General features: G+C 38.6%; 1 protein-coding gene and 1 pseudogene across 1 annotated transcript in view; both read right to left on the reverse strand.

Moving 5' to 3' along the window:
- The window catches only part of DGKB (diacylglycerol kinase beta), a 508498-nt gene that overhangs the window by 49258 nt on the left and 435738 nt on the right, over positions 1-23502 (reverse strand). The gene's annotated exons all lie outside the window — the stretch shown is intronic.
- LOC111825154 lies at positions 1614-2917 on the reverse strand (annotated as a pseudogene).

Consider the following 23502-nt stretch of genomic DNA (forward strand, 5'->3'; position numbering starts at 1 on the left):
CTAAGAAAGTTGCCTTTTTGTCTCTATTAAGTTCTCCCCTATCACATAATTATAACAAAACATACAATAAAGTTTCAAATGTAGGGCCTGATACTACCTTCAGGAAGGTAGACAATTTTGAAAACACCAAGAGAAGATTAAGTACATGAACTGCTTCTTTGTCCTCACGTAAACCAACTTCAAATCAGTAAAAACTAAGGAAATATGTCACTGAGCTGAGAGGAAATTTAGTTGACTGTTTCACAGGTTTTAGTCACACAGGTCTGTCTAGACTTCCATTTGTCTCCCTCCTTCTCCCCATCCTTTGCTCCTCTTCACACTCTACACTTAATTAGCACTAGCTGTGTGCCAGGATGTCGCTAGGAGAACTGAAGGAGTTCATGGTGACAGGGAGGAGTTGATCTACCCTCATCGTAAATGCAAATGATAAGACAAAACATGAGGCAATGGTAGCATTTGAGTAGAGTCTTGAAAATGTGAACATTTGCTTGGTGATTGACGGAACAGTGAGTTGAATTTTTTGAATCAGGGAAAACAAGAAGAATATTGAAAGTTAGGGCAAATATAAACAATTCCACAAGAAAGGAATCTACTGTAGTTATGCATGTGTGACAAGATGGTTAACGACAACCTGGGAGAAAATTAGTTTTTTAGCCTCATTTTTCTCACGGGTAATACAATGAAACTATATTAAAAGCACCTCAGAAAGTGCAGGGCCCCACGATAAGCACAGATATTAGTCATTCTCCCTCTCCCACCTCTTATATGCACATACCCTTTCTCTCAAATTTCAGAACAATCTATGCATGCAGATGAGTGCAGAATAAAAATAAAAATAAAGACAGTAACAACAAAGTAATAATCACTAATACTTTCAACTTTCAATAAGTGCAGTTGGTATACAGGTGTTTTATCGCTAATCCTCAACAGTCCCATAGGATGGCTACTAGTGTTATTTCCATTTTATTTTATTTTATATTTATTATTTATTTATTTATTTATTTATTTATTTCATAAGAAGGATATTCACACGTACAGCACTGTGTTTTACAAGGACACACTCATATTCAAAGACTTGTAATCCCATCCTAGAGTGGATGCGCATGGGAGAGGGTGGCGTGGAGGGGAGAGAAGCCATGAAACCGGGGCCTTGCATGGACTAGGACCTGAGATCCAAAAGGCCTCCTATGCTCAGTTGTGCCCTCAACAATGTGCGCCTCAGGACGGGGCTCTACAGGCCCTGGGTGAGCTGGACTCCAAGGCCGAGAGCCTTCAATGAGCAGCCCCGTCTGCCTGTGCGTAAGCTCCTGCCTGCGTGAGCTCGATCATTTCTTCTCCTGCGTCCGTGCCTCAAGCAGACCTCACCACCTATCCCCCAAAAGGCCACGGCTGTCCTAGATGTGGCGTCAACCCCAGGGCTGGAATCCCATTCTCAACCCTCTTCTATTCCCACTTCCTCTTCAAACACGAGCAGTTCAGTGAAGGCCAGGGTGATGGTGGAAGTGAAAGATGGGGTTGGGGAATGGCCCAGGGGGTCGCAGAGCTCAGCACACCATGTGAATGGAGCCACAGTCCACCCCCGGCAGCAATGACAAACACAACTAACCAGGGCACTAACAGTTTGAAGCTAAAGTGAGCGGGAGAGGGTCAAATACCATGCCTTGATTTGACTTCAGCTTGAAGATAAGTTCCACCTCAGCTTCGGCTAGCCCTTCGGGGCCAAAGGGGACAGCTGTTCTCCAAGTCCGGTAGTGGGGGTCCCATGAGGGTCTCCCAACAGGGAGTGGGGTTTCAGCCCCAGACCTCATGAGGTCCCCAGATTCCATGCCCAGATCAGCCGGCAGCTCCTTGCCCGAAAGCTGTGTCCCATCAATGAAGAAGGAGAGCTTGTGGCCGGAGAGTCCCATGGCCTCGGTGTAGTGGGACATGAGGGTCTTGGGGGAGAATCCCGGGACAGCCAGCCTTGCAGCGCCTGGTGCTTCTCCTCCCCCTGCAGGCGCAGCTGGAGCCTGAGAGGCCTCTGCCGCCTGGGGGCGCTCGCCGGCACCACGCAGCCAATGATGCAGCCGCTCCAAGCTGCAGGGTCCTGGGGGTGGCGGAGGGGACAGCTCTGTCTCTCCAAAGAACAAGAGGATCCTGCCTGGGGACACCCCGAGAAGGGTGGCCATGGGGCCCACCACACCCTGGAGGGCTCCGACATTGGGACCGGCAATCTGATGGGGCCAGCACGGCGCCGGACTGGGAGCTGGAAGAGCCGAGGGCTCCTGGGGGGATGGGCCCCTCCGCAAGGGCCGCCTCCTCATCTCGGCTCAGGTGGCCTGGCCCTGGAGCTGCTTGGGACTCGGGCGGGAACGACGGTGCTGGAGGCGTGTGCTCACCTCTCTGACCTTCTGGATGGAGAGCGCCCGTGTGTTTTCTGCTCTTGGTCCCTGGCAGAGGCGAGGGCAAAGGAGAGGTGTCCTGAGACGGAGACACCGCCTTGCTCCTCGGCTGCTGCTTCCAGGGAGGGTCTGGGCCGGGAGGTCCCCAGCGTGGGGACTGCCAGAGTCTGCCATGTCCCCTCTAACCCAGCCCCCGGGGGCAGAGTTTCAGGAGGGGCAGGTGATCTGGGATGAGCTGGCGGCTGCTCTTGACCTTCTCGGGGTGCACCCGCCGGTGCCTCCCCCTGTCCCAGCAGCCGACGCCGCCTGGCAAGGGTCGGAGGGGCTCCAGCCGCCCCGTCGCTGTCACTGTCGTTGTCGTCCCGGTTGGGGGGGGGGGGGCGCGACCCGCACTGGGGACTCCGGGAGCGGGACTTGGACCGGTCCGCCGAGCCCTCCAAGATTTCCTCATCGCTGTCGCTGACCAAGTCCACAAGCACCGACTCCGCTGGGCGCCAGATCGCCGGCGCCGTTTCCTCACCGGCTCCTCCTGCCATGGCACTGACCCCACCACTGAAGTCCTGTTATTTCCATCTTAAAGATGAAGACACTGAGACACAGAGTTAACTGGCCTAATTCATTGTGAAGCTAGAATTTGCAAGCAACCATTATGATTTAGGATTTGAGTTCTCATCTAATAAGATTATGTAAGATTATGACAAAGTTACTTCTTTTTTAAAAAAAATATATTTTTATTGATTTCAGAGAGGAAGAGGAGAGAGAGAGAGAGAGAGAGAGAGAGAGAGAGAGAGAGAGAGAGATGACGATGATGATGAGAGGGAGATGATGAGAGGGAATCATGGACTGGCTGCCTCCTGCACACCCCTACTGGGATCGAACCCGCAACCCGGGCATGTGCCCTTGGCCCGGAATCAAACCTGGGACCCTTCAGTACGCAGGCCGGTGCTCTATCCACTGAGCCAAACCGGCTAGGGTGACAATGTTACTTCGTTGTTCACTGAAATCATATGTATATGAAAAGACTCAAAAGGCACGCACCTTATTCACAAAAGTCACACATTTTCACATGTATTTGTTTATAGGATGTAAAGTTTGTGTCTTTTTATACGTGTCCCACTGTGTACATATGGTCTGTATACTATTTCTTTAAGCAAATTGATTTGCAGATTCACTGACAAATAGTTACCAAGCTCTTACAATGTGTCACTAGGACTTTAAAGGGTTGAGCAAGTAGATACCATTCTCACCTTCTTGGGGTTTACTGGCTGAGGATAACCGGTTTAAAACAAAAATTAAGATACAAAATTGCAAATTATAATGAAATCTATGAAAGAAAAATATGTTATGATGAAAAAGAATAAAAAGAGCTAATTTATATATGTATATATATATCCCATGTTCAAAGGCTGTTAAATCGTGTTGTTTACCCATATCTTCAGAAAAAAATCTCTTCTACTGTCGTGGTAAACAACCTGCTTCCCTATTTATAATGGTCTGGCCCTCTAGCAACTTCAGCGTGAAATTATAGCTAATTTGCCTACAAATGTCAGGTGGTCATAATAATGTGGAGATATATATATATATATATATATATATATATATATATATATATATATATATATATCTTTTAAAATTTGTCAGAAACTAGAAGTAAGGAATGTGTTTTTTAAAATATAAATTTAATGGGTAACCCTACCCAGTTTGGCTCAGAGTGTCGGCCTGCGGACCAAAGGGTCCTGGGTTTGATTCTGGTCACAGTCACGTAACTCAGTTGCAGGCTCCCTGGCCCGGGCCCTGGTTGGGGCTCCTGCAGGAGGCAACCAATCAATGTGTTTTCTCACATTGATATTTCTCTATGTCTTTCCCTCTTCCACTCTCTCTAAAAACCAATGGGAAAGTATCCCCAGGTGAGGATTAAAAAAATAATAAAAATGGTAAAATATGGTTGAGTATTATTTAAATATCAGCCATCCCTAAATTTTGTTTTGGTTTTCTTTCTTCTTCTTCTTCTTATTTATTTATTTATTTAACTTATTAAAGCCACACTAGTATATTGCTGTCATGAGTAATAAATTTGGTGTAAAATATTATTACAAACCCAAACTATAGAATAAAAAATGTGCCTTTGACAGCAAGTTATGCTCCTCTCAAGGCAGCTGAATCTCCACCTCTCTCCCTTTATTTCACTTCCTTTTTCCTCCCTTCATTCATGAGACAAGTCCATTGTATAGCCCCCCTCTACCCCATCCTGCCCCTACTTTTGTAATAAGTCCCTTTGTAAATAAATGCTTCTCAAGTTACCCTAACTTGAGGGTTTAATCTGTTTCCTATTAGGACTTTTATTTAAATGTTAAATTTCTTTGGCTTTGAAATAAACTAAGTTTTTTTAGTAGGATAGATTCATGTAAACACAGATACACCCACCAGACACAGCTTTGTGTTCATGATACTGCAGTCTTAAAAAGAATTTGAGCAAAAAAATTATTTGCTCAATAATATGAAGTATTCTAATATTAATCTGTTCAAAATAGAGAACAGAAAAAGAAATGTACTGGTTTACTCAGAGGAAATGGAGAAGGAATTTGAAATCTTTTCCAAATAGATAATAAATTTGAGCTGTAGCCTAACTTGGCCATGACACTTGAAGTTATATTTACAAGGGCATGGTTTAAAACAGAGTTATAAATCTTGATCAAGATTACTCTATGTGGCTCAACATAAAAACATCTTGAAAGGCACTTAATAGTTAAATAAAAATATCACTCTAATAAAAAAATAATAAAAACCACAATTGTATTTGCTCAACTTCATAGGTGAATTTGTTGGTGGTCTGAAGACCTTGCCAACAAAAGCTCTTTTTTTATGCTGTGAATTGACCAAAGGCCAAATGCTAATGGGAATTAAGACCTCATCTGCTTTGGAAGTGGCTCTTGCCCATAATGAATAAGAGATGGCTGGAAGGAAGATAAGGGAAAGCTAGTCATACTTTTGTCCATTTATGGACTTTCTAGACTAAAATATTATATTATAATGTATGAGGAAGAAGCTAACCCACCATTCCTGGGACAAAGATTTTTTTATAGCTTTATAAAAATATGATTCATATGCCATATAATTCACCCATTTAAAGTGTACAACTCAAGGTTTTTCAGTATATTCATAGACATGTACACCATCACCACAGTAAATTTCAGAACATTTTCTTTCCCTCCATAAGATACTTGATATCCTTTAGATATTGTGCTCTCATTAGTCCTCAATCCTCTAATCCTCCAGTCCTACTTTCTTCATAGCAACTACTCATCTACTTCTCATACCTATAAATTTACCTATTCTGGATATTTCATATGAATAGAATTATATAATACTAGAGGCCTGGTGCATGAAAATCGTGCACTCGAGTGGGGGCATCCCTCAGCCCAGCCTGAGCCTTCGCGCAGTCTGGGAGCCCTTGGGGGATGTCCAACTGATGGCTCCGGCCACCACCACTGCACTCGCCAGCTGTGAGCCCAGCTGCACTCCCCCTGTGGGAGTGCACTGACCACCAGGGGGCAGCTCCTGGGTTGAGCATCTGCCCCCTGGTGGTCAGTGCGCATCATAGTGACCGGTCATTCTGCCGTTCAGTTGATTTGCATATTAGCCTTTTATTACATAGGATGTGGCCTTTTGTGACTTGCTTCTTTCACCTAAGGTAATGCTTTTAGGGTTCATCCATGTTGTAGCATGTTATTAATACTTTATTCTTTTTGATGGCTTAATCATATTCCATTGTATAAACATACTATATTTTGTTTATCTATTCACCCATTTATGGAAATTTTGGTTCACACCATTTGACTATTATAAATGATGTTTCTATAAACATTAATGTACAAGTCTTTGTGTTGACATGTGTTTCCATTTCCCTTGGACATTTACCTAGGTGTGGAATTGCTGGGTCATATGCAAACTCTATGCTTAACCGTTTGAGAAACTGCCAGACTGTTTTCCAAAGACATAGTACCATTTTCCAGTCCAACCAGAAGGGCGTAAGGGTTAGGATTTTTCTATATTCTCATCAACACTTACCTGACTTTTTGATTCTAGCTATCCTAGTGGGTGTGGAGTGGCATTTGCATTTTCTTGATGAGTAATGATTTCAAGTACCTCTGCATGTGCTTAATGGCATGTGCTTAATGGCTATTTGTATTTTTTCCTTGGAGAAATATCCTTTTAGAAATTTGCCCATTGTTGAATTGAGTTATTTATCTTTCTGTTATTGAGATGTAAGAGTTCTTTATATATTGTAGATATGAGTCCCTTATCAGATATATGATTCACAATTATTTCCTCTCATCTGTGTGCTGTTTCTTCATTTTCTTGATAGTGTTTGCTGAAGCACATTTTTAATTTTGATGAAGTCCAATTTATACACACACACACACACACACACACACACTAGAGGCCTAGTGCATGAAATTTGTGCATGGGGGCAGGAGGGGGTGTCCTTCAGCCAGCCTGCACCCTCTCGCAATCCAGGACTGCTGGCTCCTAACTGCTTACGTGCCTGCCTGATTGCCCCTAACCCCTCTGCCTGCCTTCCTGATTGCCCCTAACCACCTCTGCCTGCCTGCCTGATGCCCCTAACTGCTCCCTTGCTGGCCTGACTGTTCCTAACCACTCTCCCCTGCTGGCCTGATCACCCCTAACTGCTCTCCCCTGCCTACCTGATCACCTATAACCTCTCTCCCCTGCCGGCCTGATCGCCCCTAACTGCCTCTTCCTCAACCCCCGCCACCATGGCGTGGTCCAGAAGGACGTCCGGTCTATCCAGTCTAATTAGCATACTGCACTTTTATTAGTATAGATACTTGTGTCTCATGTTATTGATGCCATATATAAAAATCCAGCACTGAATTGAGTAATCAAGATTCACTTCTAGCCCGAGCTGGTTTGGCTCAGTAGATAGAGTGTCAGCCTGCGGACCCAGGCTGAAGAGTCCCGAGTTTGATATTCTGGTCAAGGGCATGTACCTCACAGTTGGTTGGGGCACCTGCAGGAGGCAACCAATCAATGTGGTTATACAATTAATTTTTATGTTAATCTTTCATTTGATAAGCATGATGAATGCATTGATCAGTTATAATACTAATTTAAGGGATTCCTTAAGATTCCTATATACAAGATTATGCTATATGAGAATAGAGAGATTTTTACCTCCTTTCCAATTTGAGTGACTTTTATTTATTTTTGTTTTTAATTGTCCTAGCAGAAACATCCAGTACAATATTGAATAACACCTATATTACTTAAAGGGTTATACTCTATTTTATAGATTAGATGCAGTCAAGGCCACAGAACCCAACAAATATTTTATACAGACATAAAAAGACAGTGAACCTGGCTGGCATTCACTCAGTGGTTGAGCACTGACTTATGTGCCAGGAGGTCAAGGTTCAATTCCTTGTCAGGGCATATGCAGTGTGGGACGTGCAGGAAGAATTCAATCAATGATTCTCTCTCATCATTGATGTATCTATCTCTCTCTCCCTCTCCCTTCCTCTTTAAAATCAATAAAAATATATTTTTAAAAACGTAAAAAAAACAGTGAACAGTATATTGTGATGAATTAGTTTGGATCAGATTAGCTAATGACATGTAATCTAAAAGGAGAAATGGATAGAAATGAAGACAATAAAAATGAGTAGACTAACTAAGAGTATAATTTTTTGCATTTCTAAAATACAAAGGCCGAAATTTATTCTATAAAGTCAGCCAGATTTATGCATATGCAATGTGCTATTGGTATATAAAGGGAATTTATGTTTTATATTTGCAGACGAATTCAGGCTATTCAATCTTATAATTAGTGTCTGTAAAATGAATTTAAAAAAGATTATTCTTTTTCATAGTTAATAGAATTTTAATTTATTTTTCCCTCCCTATAAGTCATTGATTTTTTAGTTCCTAGACTCGTTACTAAGTTTCAGTTTGAAATATCTGAATGTCAAATTATTACCTGGCTATAGGGTTCCAAAGATTGAGAAAATGTCTAATCACATCATAAATAAGCTTTCAGAATTCCAATAAGGTATAAGAGAAATGAAATAAGAAAAATAAATCCACATCCACAGACAGAAACATATCAAAATTATTACAAATGGTTGCATTTCAGAGAAAAATACTATTACAAATATGTAACCCCTAGTTACTCATTTTTCCCCAGATTCTTAGATTGAAAGCCAGATTCCTTCATCATTTCTGACCTGATATGAAACACCATCTGGCAGGTACATGTTAAGAGGATTACATAGCAAAATAGATATTTTCTCTCTTTCTGACTGTAAGACTTTTCAAAGCATGCACGTTATTTATGTTTAAAATGTGGATTATAACCAAACTGAGAAAGAGAAAGGATGGTTTTTAGTATCTATTTTTTAAATTAAGGAAATTATACATTTAACTATTTTTACTGGCATTCTGTAGTTTCTGTGTTAAATTTTAGCCTCATGACTATTCCTTGAAGAAAGATTTTAAAGAGACTTTATAAAGGAAATGTTTTCATAATTATGATATATGCACATGTCAACCTGAATCGCATAGTTCACCAAATCTATGTTGTCCAAACTTTCCAGATAGCTAGCAAATATTTATCAATATTCAGTATAAGTTGTTTTACTACATGAAATACTACATGAAATGAATCATATATGAAAAATATAATATGGTATTGGTATCAAAGTCTATGATCACTTTTTTTCACATTTACTGGTTTATTATAAAGGATACAGCTGAAGTACATAGGAGGAGGTCTGGAGGGGTCTCCCATTCTGTGGAGTTGGGGGACAGTACCCTCCTACTACATGGATCTGTTCACCAACCAGAAACTCTCTGAATCTTATTGTTTTGAGGTTTTTATGAAAGTTTCATTACATATACACAGTTGTTTAATTGGCCATTGGTGATTAGACTCAAGTCCCTGGTTCCTCTCCCTCACCGAAGATTGGAGGATGGGGCTGAAAGTTCCAAGCTTTTAATCAGACACTTGGTCTTTATGGAGATCAGCCCCCTGAAGCTATTTAGGGGCACCCAGCCATCAGTCCTCTCATTACCATACAAAAGACACTCATCACTCCAGAGATTCCAAGGGTTATTATAGGAGCAATGTGCCAAGAACTGGGGACAAAGACCAAATATTTTTTATCATATCACAACCACCATCAGGAAATTACAAGGAAAGTGTTACATGATTAGGAGAAAAGAAAGATCAGATGCATTTTTCAGATCTCATGTTGTGATATCACAGCATCACTTAATGTGGAAGAACTTGGATTCTGGAATCCGGATTTGACTTTTGGGGAAAGTCTCATAGCCATTCCCCTGCCTCTTTATTGGTATCTTCAATCACAAAATAGAACAATGTCAATCCCCCTGGAAAGAGTGTGAATTACCTCAGATCTCTCCCAGGACAGGGACTTCTTGCTGTACAGTGTTGTTTTGTTTGTTTGTCTGTTTAGTACTTTATAGAACTTAACTATGTTGCCTTTCTACCCCCTGCACCCCAGAAATTACAATAAGATGAGGAGATTACTGCTTGAAACCTGTAATCCCATTATCTGTCAGCCTATAAAAGATAGAAAGTGCCACTAGTATATCCAGAAAGTCAGTTTTCAGTAGCCATAGGTGACAATAATTACATTTCTTTACCAGGCCATCTTTTTTTAAAAATTGTTTTATTGCTTAAAGTATTACAAAGAGTATTATATATGTCTCCTTTTTTTTTCTCCCCTTGACCTTCCCCTAGCCTCCTATACCCCCCAGTGTCTTGTGTCCATTGGTTATGCTTATATGCATGCATACAAGTCCTTTGGTTGATCTCTTACCCACCCCCCAACCCTCCTCAGCCTTCCTGCTGTAGTTTGACAGTCTGTTCGAGGCTGCTCTGCCTCTGTATCTATTTTTGTTCATCAGTTTATAATGGTCTAATTATCCATAAATGAGTGAGATCATGTAGTATTTTTCTTTCATTGACTGGCTTATTTCACTTAGCATAATGCTCTCCAGTTCCATCCATGCTGTTGCAAATGGTAAGAATGCCTTCTTTTTTACAGCAGCATAGTATTCCATCACGTAGATGTACCACATTTTCCAATCCATTCATCTGCTGATGGGCACTTAGGCTGTTTCCAGATCTTAGCTATGGTGAATTGTGCTGCTATGAACATAGGGGTGCATAGATCCTTTCTGATTGGTGTTTCTGGTTTCTTGGGATATATTTCTAGAAGAGAGATTACTGGGTAAAATGGGAGTTCCATTTTTAACTTTTTGAGGAAACTCCATACTGTCTTCCATAGTGGCTGCACCAGTCTGCATTCCCACCAGCAGTGCACGAAAGTTCCTTTTTCTCTGCATCCTCACCAGCACTTGTCCTTTGTTGATTTGTTGATGATAGCCATTCTGACAGGTGTGAGATGGTACCTCATTGTTGTTTTGATTTGCATTTCTCGGATGATTAGTGACTTTGAGCATGTTTTCATATGTCTCTTGGCTTTCTGAATGTCCTCTTTTGAAAAGTGTCTATTTAGGTCCTTTGCCCATTTTTTGATTGGATTGTTTATCTTCCTTTCGTTAAGTTGTATGAGTTCCCTATAAATGTTGGAGATTAAACCCTTATCGGTGATAACATTGGCAAATATGTCCTCCCATGCAGTGGGCTTTCTTGTTGTTTTGTTGATGGTTTCTTTTGCTATGCAGAAGCTTTTTATTTTGATGTAGTCCCATTTGTTTATTTTCTCTTTAGTTTCCAGTGCCCTAGGAGCTGTATCGGTGAAGAAATTGTTTCGGCATATGTCTGAGATTTTGTTGCCTTTGGATTCCTCTAGTATTTTTATGGTTTCCTGTCTTACATTTAAGTCCTTTATCCATTTTGAGTTTATTTTTGTGTATGGTGTAAGTTGGTGGTCTAGTTTCATTTTTTTGCATGTATCTGTCCAATTTTCCCAACACCTTTTATTGAAGAGACTGTCTTGACTCCATTGCATGTTCTTGCCTCCTTTGTCAAATATTAATTGAGCATATTGGTATGATCACTTTTTTAGATAAGGAGTTTCTGCTGTTTTTAATACTTATTTAGAATCATAGCTAATAGGCCATGTGGTTAAAAAAATTTTTTTCAATTTTTTATATAAGAAAGTTGAGGTAAAAAAAGTTATATAACATATCTATGGACCTATAGCTAGTTATTGAGAAGTCCAGGGTTAGACTGCAGGTTGCCAAAGTCTTGATCCATTCTACTTTGGAACCTACTGTGCTTCTTTCATAATCCGATGAACTTCTCTCTAGAAAAATCTCACTTTGGAGAGTCTGTCCACTACACTGGACACTGAAACTAGATTAACATTTTGGAAAGTTCCTTTTTGTTAAATTTTTACTCAAACGATCATAGTGGCTAAGTGTTTGAGTTTCAAAACAATCCCAAATGTGCAAGTTACAGAGAAATCTGTGAGCAAATAGCCCAACAAAATTAGCCAATGCAATTAAAAAGAATAAACCATCATAAATAAAACCAAAAAGCATTGTCTAAGGTCAATTACCAGGAAATAAGAATCAACTAAATTTCCATTTCCAATATGGAATTACTAAGGCTCATTGGGTTCTATCTTGACAAAATTATACAAGAAGGGAGGGAGAGAAAGAAGGAGGTACAGAAGAGGAAAAGAATAAGTGATCTTGTTTATTGATCTAATCCTTTACACTGAAATATATGAAAAAAGAAAATGTGCAAATACTAAAAGTATGGGACAAAGGTATATAATTATATATACATTTCACATATATCTATGTTACATTTACCTATCATTCCATTAAAACAAAAAGAAAAAACACAGCAGGAAAAATAATAAGACACTTAAAACTTGAAGTTCTGTTAAAGTTTGATCTGCTCTCTTTCATCTCTTGCACACAAAGTCACATCTGTCTTCAGAATTCTGGATGACTATGTGTGCCACTGGAAAATATGAAATAAAACCGTTTAGCAAAGGTCATTTGTTGTTGTTAGGTTGTGCCTGCCAAAAATATGATCAATTAAGCATTTATTAAGCCAGTGTTTATGCTGAACTAGCTACTGAACAGAGTGGTTTAACCCCTCTTATTCTTTAGGCTCAGAGAACTCGATTTCAGCATCATAGAGAATTTCTGGCTTTGAAGACAAAGGTTATTATGTCATTAGCTTCTGTGGCTCATTAATTCCAGTGAAGACAGGATTCTTTGTAATTTATTTTAATTTTACAACTGATGCTATTTGCCTTATAGACCACAGAATAGAAACAGCTGCAATGCATGCTATTGATTATTTCCTCAATTTGAAGGAAATAGAAGTTGATAACACTGAAGGACAAAGATTAAGTCGCTGCTGGACATACTCTCACATAGAGGCCACTTCCCATTGTAATCTTCTGAAGTGGACGGTCCGTTGTGATAGGGAGTTCTACCTTATTATTGTTTTTGTAAAAACAAAGACTCTATTTGGAAAAGACACTGAGTAGTCCAAAAACATCTACAGGGTCACGTTGATAGAACAAGAAAGAAAGGAACAGTTGAAATATTTAAAATAATGACTGAGAATTTTCCTAAATTAATATTAGACACCAAACCACAAATCCAGGAACCTCAGAGAACATCGAGAAGAATAAGTGCCAAAAACAATATACCCAGGTATTTTCATATTACAGAAAATCAAAGACAAAGGAAAAATGTGAAAGAAGGCAGAAGAAAAGAACATCTTACCTATAGAGTAACTAAGGTTTAAGTATTACATCCAACTTTTTTTCTCAGAAGCCATGCTAGCAAAAAGATACTGGATACAACATTTAAAGTGTTGAGAGAAGAAACACACTAACCTAGAATTTTGTACCCTGCAAAGTTACCATTCAAACGTGAAGGGGAACTAAGGACTTATTTGGACAAATAAAAATGGAAAGAATTTGTTGCCAATACAACTGCCTTGCAAGAAATGTCTTTAAAAAAGTATTTATAGAGAAGGAAAATAATATGTCAGAAACTCAGAACTACATAAAGAAAAACCACTGAAGAAGGAATAAGGGAAAGTGACAGCAAACTTTTATTTTTCTAATTCTTATTTGATCTAACAGATAATAGTTTATTCAAAATAATAATAGGAATACTGTATTTAATTATGTATGCTTAAGAATATATCATATACACACAGTTACACTACCTGTGAGTCATTTGACAGTGGACTTTTTGCAACCACTAAATATTACATTTAAAAAGAAGTCTAACTAATATACTAAGAAAGGAGAGAAAATGAAAAAATGTAAAATGCTCAATTAAAACCACAAAAGGCAGAAAGAGTAGAAGACAAAAATAGGAACATAGATCAACCAAAGAGCTTATATGCATGTATGTATAACCTATGGAGACAGACAATAATGTGGTGAAGGCCTGGGGTGGGTTAGAAGGGAAAATGGGGGGGGGGGAGTGGGCAGTGGGGGACATATGCAATACTTTCAACAATAAAGATTAAAAAAATAGGAACAAAGAATAAGAGCAAGTAGAAAACAGTAATGACTATGGTAGATGTTAACCTAAATATCATTAATCACTTTAAATGTCAAGGATCTAAATGCACTAATTAAAACAGAAAGAACACTAGCTGGCTTGGCTCAGTGGATAGAGTGTCGACCTGCGAAAGGTCCCGGGTTCAATTCCGGGTCAAGGGCATGTACCTCGGTTGCAGACTACTCCCCGGCCCAGGGTCTGGTCGGGACACATGCATGAGGCAACCAATAGATGTGTTTCTCTCACATCGACATTTCTCTCTATCTTCCACTCTCTCTATAAATCATTGGAAATATCCTCAGATGAGAATTAAACAAAAAATAAAACAGATTGTCAGAGTGAATAAAAAACCACAATGCAACTATATGTTGTCTACAAGAAATCCACTTTAAATATGAAGACACATTTAGATTACTAGTAAATGGATAGAGAAAAATACACTATGCAAACACTAATCAAAAGACAGAGTAGCTATATTGATAAAAGAGTAGACTTCAAAACAAGAAAAGTTTTCAGGGATAAAGTGCATCACACAATGTTAAAGGGATCAATTTCCCATGAAGACATACTGAATTGTAATGTGTGTGCATGTAACACGAGGCAAAAACTGATGGAAACTGCATGCAGAAATAGATGAATCCACTATCATAGTTGAAAACTTTAATCTCTCTCTGCGAGCAGAAATTCAGCAAGAATATAGTTAAACTGAACAATTTCATTAATCAACTGGATATAATTGGCATCTCTAGAGGACTTCATTGAACAATAGGATAATCCATATTTTCCTCAAGCTTGCATGCAATATTCACCAAGATGAAAATTTGGTGCAATAAAACACAGCTTAAAAAATCTTAATATAATTTCTGCTCTCAGGTCCCAATGGAATTAAACCAAAAATCAATAACAGAAAGACAAGTGAAATGTTCTAAAATACATGAAAATTAAACACTACACTTCTAAATAACATGTGGGACTAAGAAAAACTAAACTGAAAGGAAATCACAACTTATAATTTGTGGAATTCAGCAAAAGTTATGTTTAGATAGAGATTTATAGCATCAAAAGCATGAACTACAAAAGAAAGATGTAAAAATCAATAATATGAGTTTCCACCTTAACCAACTAGGAAAAGAAGAGCAAGTTAAATCAAAGTAAGTCAAAGAACATAAATAATAAGAATTAGAGCAGAAATCAATGAAATTAAAAACAGCAAATCAAATAGAGAAAAATCAATGAAACCAAAAGCTGGTTCTTTGAAAAGATCAATAAAATCAATAAACCTCTAGTCAGGCTAACAAAGGGAAAAAGAGAGAGGTTACACATTACTAATATGAGTAAATGAAAGAGTGTACATCACTGCAGGTGGCATATAAATTGAAAGAATACTATCAACAACTCTGTGCCCACACATTTGATGAAATAAACCAATTCTGGAAAAACAGAACATTAAATTCTACCAAACATTTTAGAGAGAAGTTATACCAATTTTCTACAATTTCTTTCAAAGGATAGAAGCAGAGGGAATACTTCCTAACTCATTTGATGAGAACAAGATTACTCTAATACCCAAACTAGACAAAGACATTAAAAGAAAACTATGGACCACGATCTCTCATAAACTCTGGTGAACAAATCCTCAACAAAGTATATGCAAATTGAATAAAACAAACAAAAAAAACACCTATGGAAAAAATTAAACACCATGACCAAGTGGGATTTATCTAACTTATGAATACTGGTTTAACATCCGAAAATCAACAATATACTCCATCACATCAACATACAAATAAATATGTCACATGATCATATTACTAGATGCAGAAAAATAATATGACAAAACTCAACACCTATTCTTGATAAAAATTCTCAGTAAACTAGGAATAGAGGACAATTTTCGTACCTTGATGAAGACAATGTACAAAAACCTATAGCTAATATCATCCTATATAATAAAAGGGTAATATGCAAATTGACACTAACAGCAGAACGACTGAGAATCACTGGTCACTATGACACACACTGACCACCAGGGGGCAGACACTCAATGCAGGAGCTGCCCCCTGGTGGTTAGTGCGCTCCCACAGGGGGAGCTCTGCTCAGCCACAAGCCAGGCCGACGGCTGCCAGCACAGCAGTGATGGCAGGAGCCTCTTCCACCTCCTCAGCAGTGCTACTAAGGATGTCTGACTGCAGCTTAGGCCTGGTCCCTGCTGGTAAGTGGACATCCCCCGAGGGCTCCTGGGCTGCCAGAGGGATGTCTGACTGCCAGCGTAGGCCCGTTGGAGCGGGACATCCCCTGAGGGTTCCCAGACTGTGAGAGGGCACAGGCCTGGCTGAGGGACCCCCCGAGTGCACACATTTTTGTGCACTGAGCCTCTAGTACTTAATGGTGAGAAACCCACAACTTCCTCACTAAGATTAGGTACAAGGCAAGGATGTCTTCTCACCACTCCTTATCAACATCATACTGAAAGTGGAGACAATAGTTTTGTTAGAGGAGAAGGGTTAGAGGGGAGCGGGGGATGAATAGGTGGAGCACAGGGTATTTTGGGGGCCATGAAAATACTTTGTATGGTGCTATAATGGAGGACACATGTCACTATATATTTGTTGAAACACATAGAATACACAATACCAAGACAAAACTTAATGTAGCCCTAGCTGGTTTGGCTCAGTGGATAGAGCGTTGCCTGCAGACTGAAGGGTCCCAGGTTCGATTCTGGTCAAGGACACATGCCCAGGTTGCGGGCTTGATCCCCAGTGGGGGGCGTGCAGGAGGCAGCTGATCAATGATTCTCTCTCATCATTGATGTTTCTATCGCTCCCTTCCTCTCTGAAATCAATAAAAATATATCTTAAAAATACTTAATGTAAACTATGGACTTTGGGTAATTATGCTGTGTCAGTGTAAGTTCATCACTTATATCGGATGTACCAATCTGGTGGGGGATATTGATAATGGGAGAGGTTCTGCATGTGTGTTGGCCTCAGGGGACATGGAAAATTTCTGTATCTTCTCCTCACTTTTGTTGTAAACATAAAACTGCACTAATAATATTTTAAAAAATAAAGTAATAGACCAAGAGCCAGGACAAAACAAATGTTTAACACAAGACTGCTTAGAAACAGGAGGATTAGATTAAAGTGCTATAAAAAAAGTAGTCCTCTTTAATCCCTCACTTGGCAAATTCACACTATTCAAATTTATTTCATATGACTTATTTTATTAGAAAATGTGGCTTCCCATAAATTGGTGAATGCATTTTTGTTTAAAACAGTAATGTCAATATAATACTTCTTATGGTCTAGACACTGAGTGTATTTTTGGGGAAAAAGTCATTTCACTGGGAGAAAAAGAAATCTTGTCTGGAAAAAAAAGTATGTATTTTCAAAAGCTGTTCTGATGAAAAGTCATTACAGGAGAATTATTATGTGAGGTAATCTGTAAAGTCAAAAATCCTTCATAAAAGAAAAAGGATTGGAAATTAATGACATCAAGATAAGATGGGGCAATAACTAAACTATGCCCAGTGAAAAAATGGCATAACCAGAGAATTACTGTAACATTAACAACTTTGCCACATTTTATTAAAGCAACACAGGTTCAAAAGTATTTAAATATGTTACATTTCAGATTAAACTTGCTACATCAGCAGATTACCCTCATGAGTTTTATCTCTTTATTCTCTTTGCTGTTTACTTTCCTATTCTCACACATGCTATTTTATCTGTCTGGAAAACTACCCTCTTCCTATATTCTTCTAAGATCAAATACCTCAGTGCAGTCTTTCTTCCTCTACTACCAGATGAGTTATGTCCCTGACATCTAGGTCTGTTATACATTTCTTCACAGCAGTTAACTAATTGCTATATAATTATTTGTATCTTCATCTATAATAATAAAAGTATAATATGCTAATTAGACCAGACATCCTTCCAGACGTCCTTCTGGGATGAAGCCGGGGCTGCAGCCGCGGGATTGAGGCAGCCTTGAGGTAGCCGCTGCGGTTGCAAGGGAGGGATCCAGGCAGCTGTGGCTGCGAAGGCCTACTCTTGCACAAATTTCATGCATCAGGCCTCTAGTTATTACTATAATCCTTCTGGAGGTTAAGTGTGGAGTCTGTTGGTCATTTTTAGTTGACAAACTGGATAAAGCAAGAATCTACTTTTAAATGACTATTCAGATGCTGCTATATTTTTTCATAATATTCTTTAAAGCTATTCAATATTAAAGTAATCTATTAACACATTGAAGAACTGACTATATCAGCAATTCATGAAAGATCTGTAAAAAATAGGCTATTGTAAAATTAAATTTTAGGTGTTTGTGTGTAGATTTCTGTAAATATATATGTTGGTATGGAATAGGAGGTAATTTTCTTCTATCCATGGAAAACATTGCTTAGAACAAATTACTGTCTTATATTCCCTCCTAATGCCTGAAGTTTCACTATATGGTGATTGTAATTAAAGATAATTATGTTCATAATTTTCAAAGATCTGGAAGATATCAGGGGAGATATCGACAATAACACAATCATAGTAGGGGACTTTAATACACCACTGACATCACTGGATAAATCCGTTAGACAAACAATCAGCAAAGAAACAGCAATCCTAAATGACTCACTAGATCAGATGGACTTAATTGAAATTGATGAGTTTTATTGAAATTTTTTGCTAGGACTTCTGAAAATTCCTAGGGATGCTTTCATGGCACACAATTCTGCCTGGTGCTTATCACCTGCAGACCAGATTCTTCTACTGGTCCACCCCAGCCAGCTCAGGATCACTTCAGATTGTATACTCCTGCATCCTTCTGCTTTTCTGTTAATTCCCCTCCCATATGACAAAATTAAATATTTAAGAGAATGGAAATAAATGAAGAAAAATAAAAGGTTAAAGTGGATATAAGGTGTCCCTCCTCTAGAAGCCATAGCCAACCCTCTTCATCCTCAGTCCTTCAATGCTTTGGTGTTTCCGAAACCATGTGTCTTCCGTAGACAAATGACTTCTCAAAATTCCCTCCCTTCAAGGTGCAGAGAAAAAGAAAACAACAACAATTTAATCCTCCTTGGGTATCCAGGGTTGACTTATTTTTACTTGAACTTGGATGATTGGCAGTGAGATCATGCATTTTCTTCCAGAGAAAACTCCTATCCCATTATATAGAGTGATCCAGACCCTGGAGACAAAGGCAAGGGCATCTTTAAAGCAGACCAAATGCTTCTTCTCAATATCTGTGTGAGTCAGTCTTACCCTACCTGGCATTAACACACACCAAGAGAGAACCTCCTCAAAACTCTAATTTGAAAAGCAAGAAACTAACTTCTTCAAGGGCATAGTCCAGCCAAGGGAAGCACTCAAAATACATAACTAAATAGAACAGTTAATATTTAGGGTACATTCTCTGATTATTTTATGAGTTCAAGGTTTATCTCAAAGCCAGGAAGAGGTACTTGTAAGACTAAAAAGTGCTCACTAAAGGACAACTCCCAGAATGATGGGTGCGCCTGCTTTAAGGACAAATTCCAGGCTCCACCTTAGAAGCAAACATTCTTTACAAGCCCTAGGGTGTCAGTTTCCAAGCTCCAACATTTTTAAGATCTAGACCACATCCAGAGCCACAGGACTAATCGGCTGGCCACTTTAAAATAGTATTTTGTCTTTGTTGCACAAAGACCACTCACGCTTGTTATCCATGCTTGATATTTTGCCTGTATGGTTGCAAAAAGGAGAAATCATTTCTTGAGGTGTCTTGGCTACAGTGGAAGACAGAGGGGAACACATGAAGCCCTTGAGACACTGCAAACTTTTGTATCAAAAGAGGCTTGCCTTAAGCTATGTGCAGGAAAGAGAAAAGAAAAGGCACATGGAAAGGAAGTCGTGGGGACATGAGTTTTTTCAGACAATTCTCCACACTAGTCTGGTTAGCTAAGGACAAGTGGGACCATCTGAAGGGGCTGAGTGAAAAGAAGTGTAAAAGTCTCTCTGTCTTTCTTTTTCTTTGTAATTCCTAGCTTAGCCAAGGGAGGATGTTCCTATTTTGTAAAGCCAGAATTTATGCCAATACCCTTTTTTCTTTCCCCTTGAGTCTCAGAATTTTCTTTTTGATGTCCCTTTGAGCCGCAGGCCTCATTTTTCATTGCTCTGAGTGGCAAACTTAGTGAGATAAAAGCTCTTACTTGCTCCTTTTGTTTTCTTAGCTGTGAGAGGGTGTGATTAGAGAAAGTCCTCCCCCATCAAAGGTCCCTACAGCTCAGTAATGGCTATTCTCTTAGTCAGAGGTGCTGTGATTAATTTCCTGCTGTAATAAAGTAGGAATGCATTTGTATCTATTGAAATGAATACTCTATACACCTGTATGAATCACTTAAAGATGATGATGACCTAAGAATATGAAATATAAGCTATGCAGAAGTGAGGGGGAAGGGCAGATAGTTCTGAGGAAAATGATCTAAATGTCAAGAATTTGGAACTAGAGTAGGGAGAGTGAGTAGGGCACATCCACAGGTAGATGGAGAGGAAAGTGCCTACCCCTCTCCATGTTCTGCCCACTCATACTCCCAGGAAGGGAAAGAAAACCGAAAAGAAGGCTCTTTCAACTCCCCAGATCACAACGGAACTCAACTGTGATCCTTCGGTTGAGAAGTGCACCTATTTTGGGTTCAACACAAGAAACTCAAAATGCTAGAAAGCATGGCATCTTCATGATACTCCTTGCTAGGCAAGTAGCAATCATTTTACTAAGAGTTTGTCCTTCTGTCTCTCCTTGGGATGCAACTGTCCAATGTGAAGAAAAAGTCATGAGTCTTGTGATGGAACTGGAAATTCCACACACTACATAAACATTAATTAAAGAAAATAAGGACCTCCTCCTCACCTCACAAATACCTTTACATACGCCCTTGTCATGCTAACTGATTGGCTAATGAAGGATTAGGCATTAACTACAAATTTAAAAGGAAAAAGCATGGCTGGTGTGGCTCAGTGGTTGAGCATGGACCTATGAACCAGGAAGTCATGGTTCGATTCCCGGTCTGGGCACATGCTCAGGTTGCAGGCTGGATCCCCAATGAGGGTCGTGGAGGAGGCAGCAGATCAATGCAGAAGGCAGCTGTTCAATGATTCTCTCTCATCACTGATGTTTCTATGTCTCTCTACCTTTCCTCTCTAAAAATCAATAAAAATATATTAAAAATAAAAATAAAAGGAAAAAGAAATTTTATATACTAGTCACCAAAAGTAAGTGGGATTTATGAATATTGCAAATACACATATACATTGTTTTGGTTCTTAAAGTTCCTGTCCCTACCTTAGCAATATCTCCTCAATACAATATCCCTCTTCTGAAAAACATGAACCACACAATATTAAGTGAAATACTTATTACAAATATTGTTTTCAGTGACTTAAGTGCTCCAAATGCCAAATTCATTGTTAGGAATAAAAATGATCTTTTTGAAAATAGTATCATGTGAATGGATTGTTTATGCAAATATAGATTTAATCATCTGAATTCAAACAATAAAAATCAGTCCAAAGAATACTCATAATATATCATCCTAAACAGTTTTTATCCAATCTATGCCCTTGAAGAGTTGCTTCTTATTAATACTTTTCCATTAACAACAATAAAATCCCAAGGGATTTAGACAAGGTGATAGAGCGGGTGTATTACCAATCGTATATCATTGCAGTATTCACTTTAAAGCAAAGCAATCCTTTTCTGTTTCTGCCCCAACATTTCATAATTATGTCATTTTACAAGAATTGTGTAATTTACATAACCACCTAAATTGTCATAATTACTAGAAAGTGCTGAAAAAGCATACGTTAGGCGTTTCAGATTCATTTCTGCTCTGTTTTAAACTCATTTGAAATGCTTTTTGCATAAAAATTCTTTTGGTCAACAAAAAAGTAACTTTGATTTTGAAGGAACCCTCTTTCCTCCCGCTCAGACTGACTTTTCCTCCAGGAAGCTTCTCCCAGGTGGATGCTGAGGTTCTCCTGGGTACGAGTGGGCCACCAGGCAAACAAGTCCCTCCTCTTCACTTTACAGGAGAGGAAACTGAGACCCACAGAGGTCAACGAAGGGATCTGAGGCCACCTCCACAGAGTCAAGGGGAGAACTCACTTTTTTGACTTGCATGTTTTGTTCATTGTCCCATACCTTTCTCTACTGCATTTAGAAAGAGGAAACAGGAAAGAAGAAAGAATGGAATGGTCTCTCCACAGTTTTCTCAGCATGCCATTTCCATTATAATTATCTTAACCATCTGTTTTACTTGGAACAGCCAAGAGAATTTGATATTAAGAAACTAAACTGTTATTCAGTACAACGGAGAAGGGCTTCAGAAATCAGGATTGGGACCTTATTTTATATCAATTTTATCAGGATTTCATCAGCATCAGTGAATTTGAATGCCAATATATGGTCATTATTTTGGAAAATAATACTGTCTTGTAATTTTATGACCATAAATCATTGCAGCATACTATAAATGAAATTGTTAAAAGTGTGATCAGAAAACATGTGAATTAAAGAACAACTAAACAGTTAAGTGTATTTGAAAATGCCAAACAATTTTCTTTAACTCTACTTCCATTTCTCCTCTAAAAAGCTAATCTACCCTGCATACTTAAAAGACGATATATTAATGTTTAGCTTCCTGTAGCTAATTTTGCTGTTATGTGAAGCTATAAAATTTTGTGGCAATGTAAATGATATGCATGAATAGCAAACCCCATTTCTGCAGTGTTTACCTCTTGCATGTGCACCCATATACTATATGGTCACACACTGCAGACAACACACACACACAATTTATGATACTACTAATTCAGGCTAGATTTTGAAATGACATTTAAAAATGAGTTTATTCACTTATTTGGTAATTTTTGTAAAAAATTTTAATCCTGATTTACATATATAATTTAAAGAGTGGTGTATGTATTTTGCAGCTGTAGACTTTTCAAATTATAATTATAATTTGAAAGAACCAATAATACTTCATATTCATCATTTAAAATGAATTATAATTGTTTAACTTGAACCAAGCATTAGAAGAAGTAATTATCAACAGAAAAATCAAATTATCACTTCTCAAATAAGCCTGAACAATTTTCCTAGGAAAACTGAAGAGAGTATCCAACTCAATTAAAGAAAAAGAGAAATAATATAATTATTATTTCTGCCAAAATTTTGGGAAAATATTAGCAAAGCCAAGAGGAACCAGCGATACTTTCAATAAATAATTTATTCCCAAACTTAGAATTTATCATAATGACACTGAAGAAAAAAGGAAAAAGAAATTAAATAATATACATATTCAGAATTTAATATTAAGTCCTTTTTTCCCCTTTTGGCCTCTTTTAATTTTTTTCTTTCTTAAGACTTATTGCAATATTTACTCAAAATTTTTCTTAAATTTTTGGCAGTGTGGTAGAAGACCAATAAACCAATCTGGAGCACTTACTAAACCCAGTAATAAGTTTAGAGTATGAGAAACATCTTTCAGAGATTTTTTCCCGTTTATACTTTTCTTGTAAACAAGGTTCAT

Source organism: Myotis lucifugus, unplaced genomic scaffold (genome assembly GCF_000147115.1).
Source record: "Myotis lucifugus unplaced genomic scaffold, Myoluc2.0 scaffold_15, whole genome shotgun sequence".
NCBI classification, from domain to species: Eukaryota; Metazoa; Chordata; class Mammalia; order Chiroptera; family Vespertilionidae; genus Myotis; species Myotis lucifugus.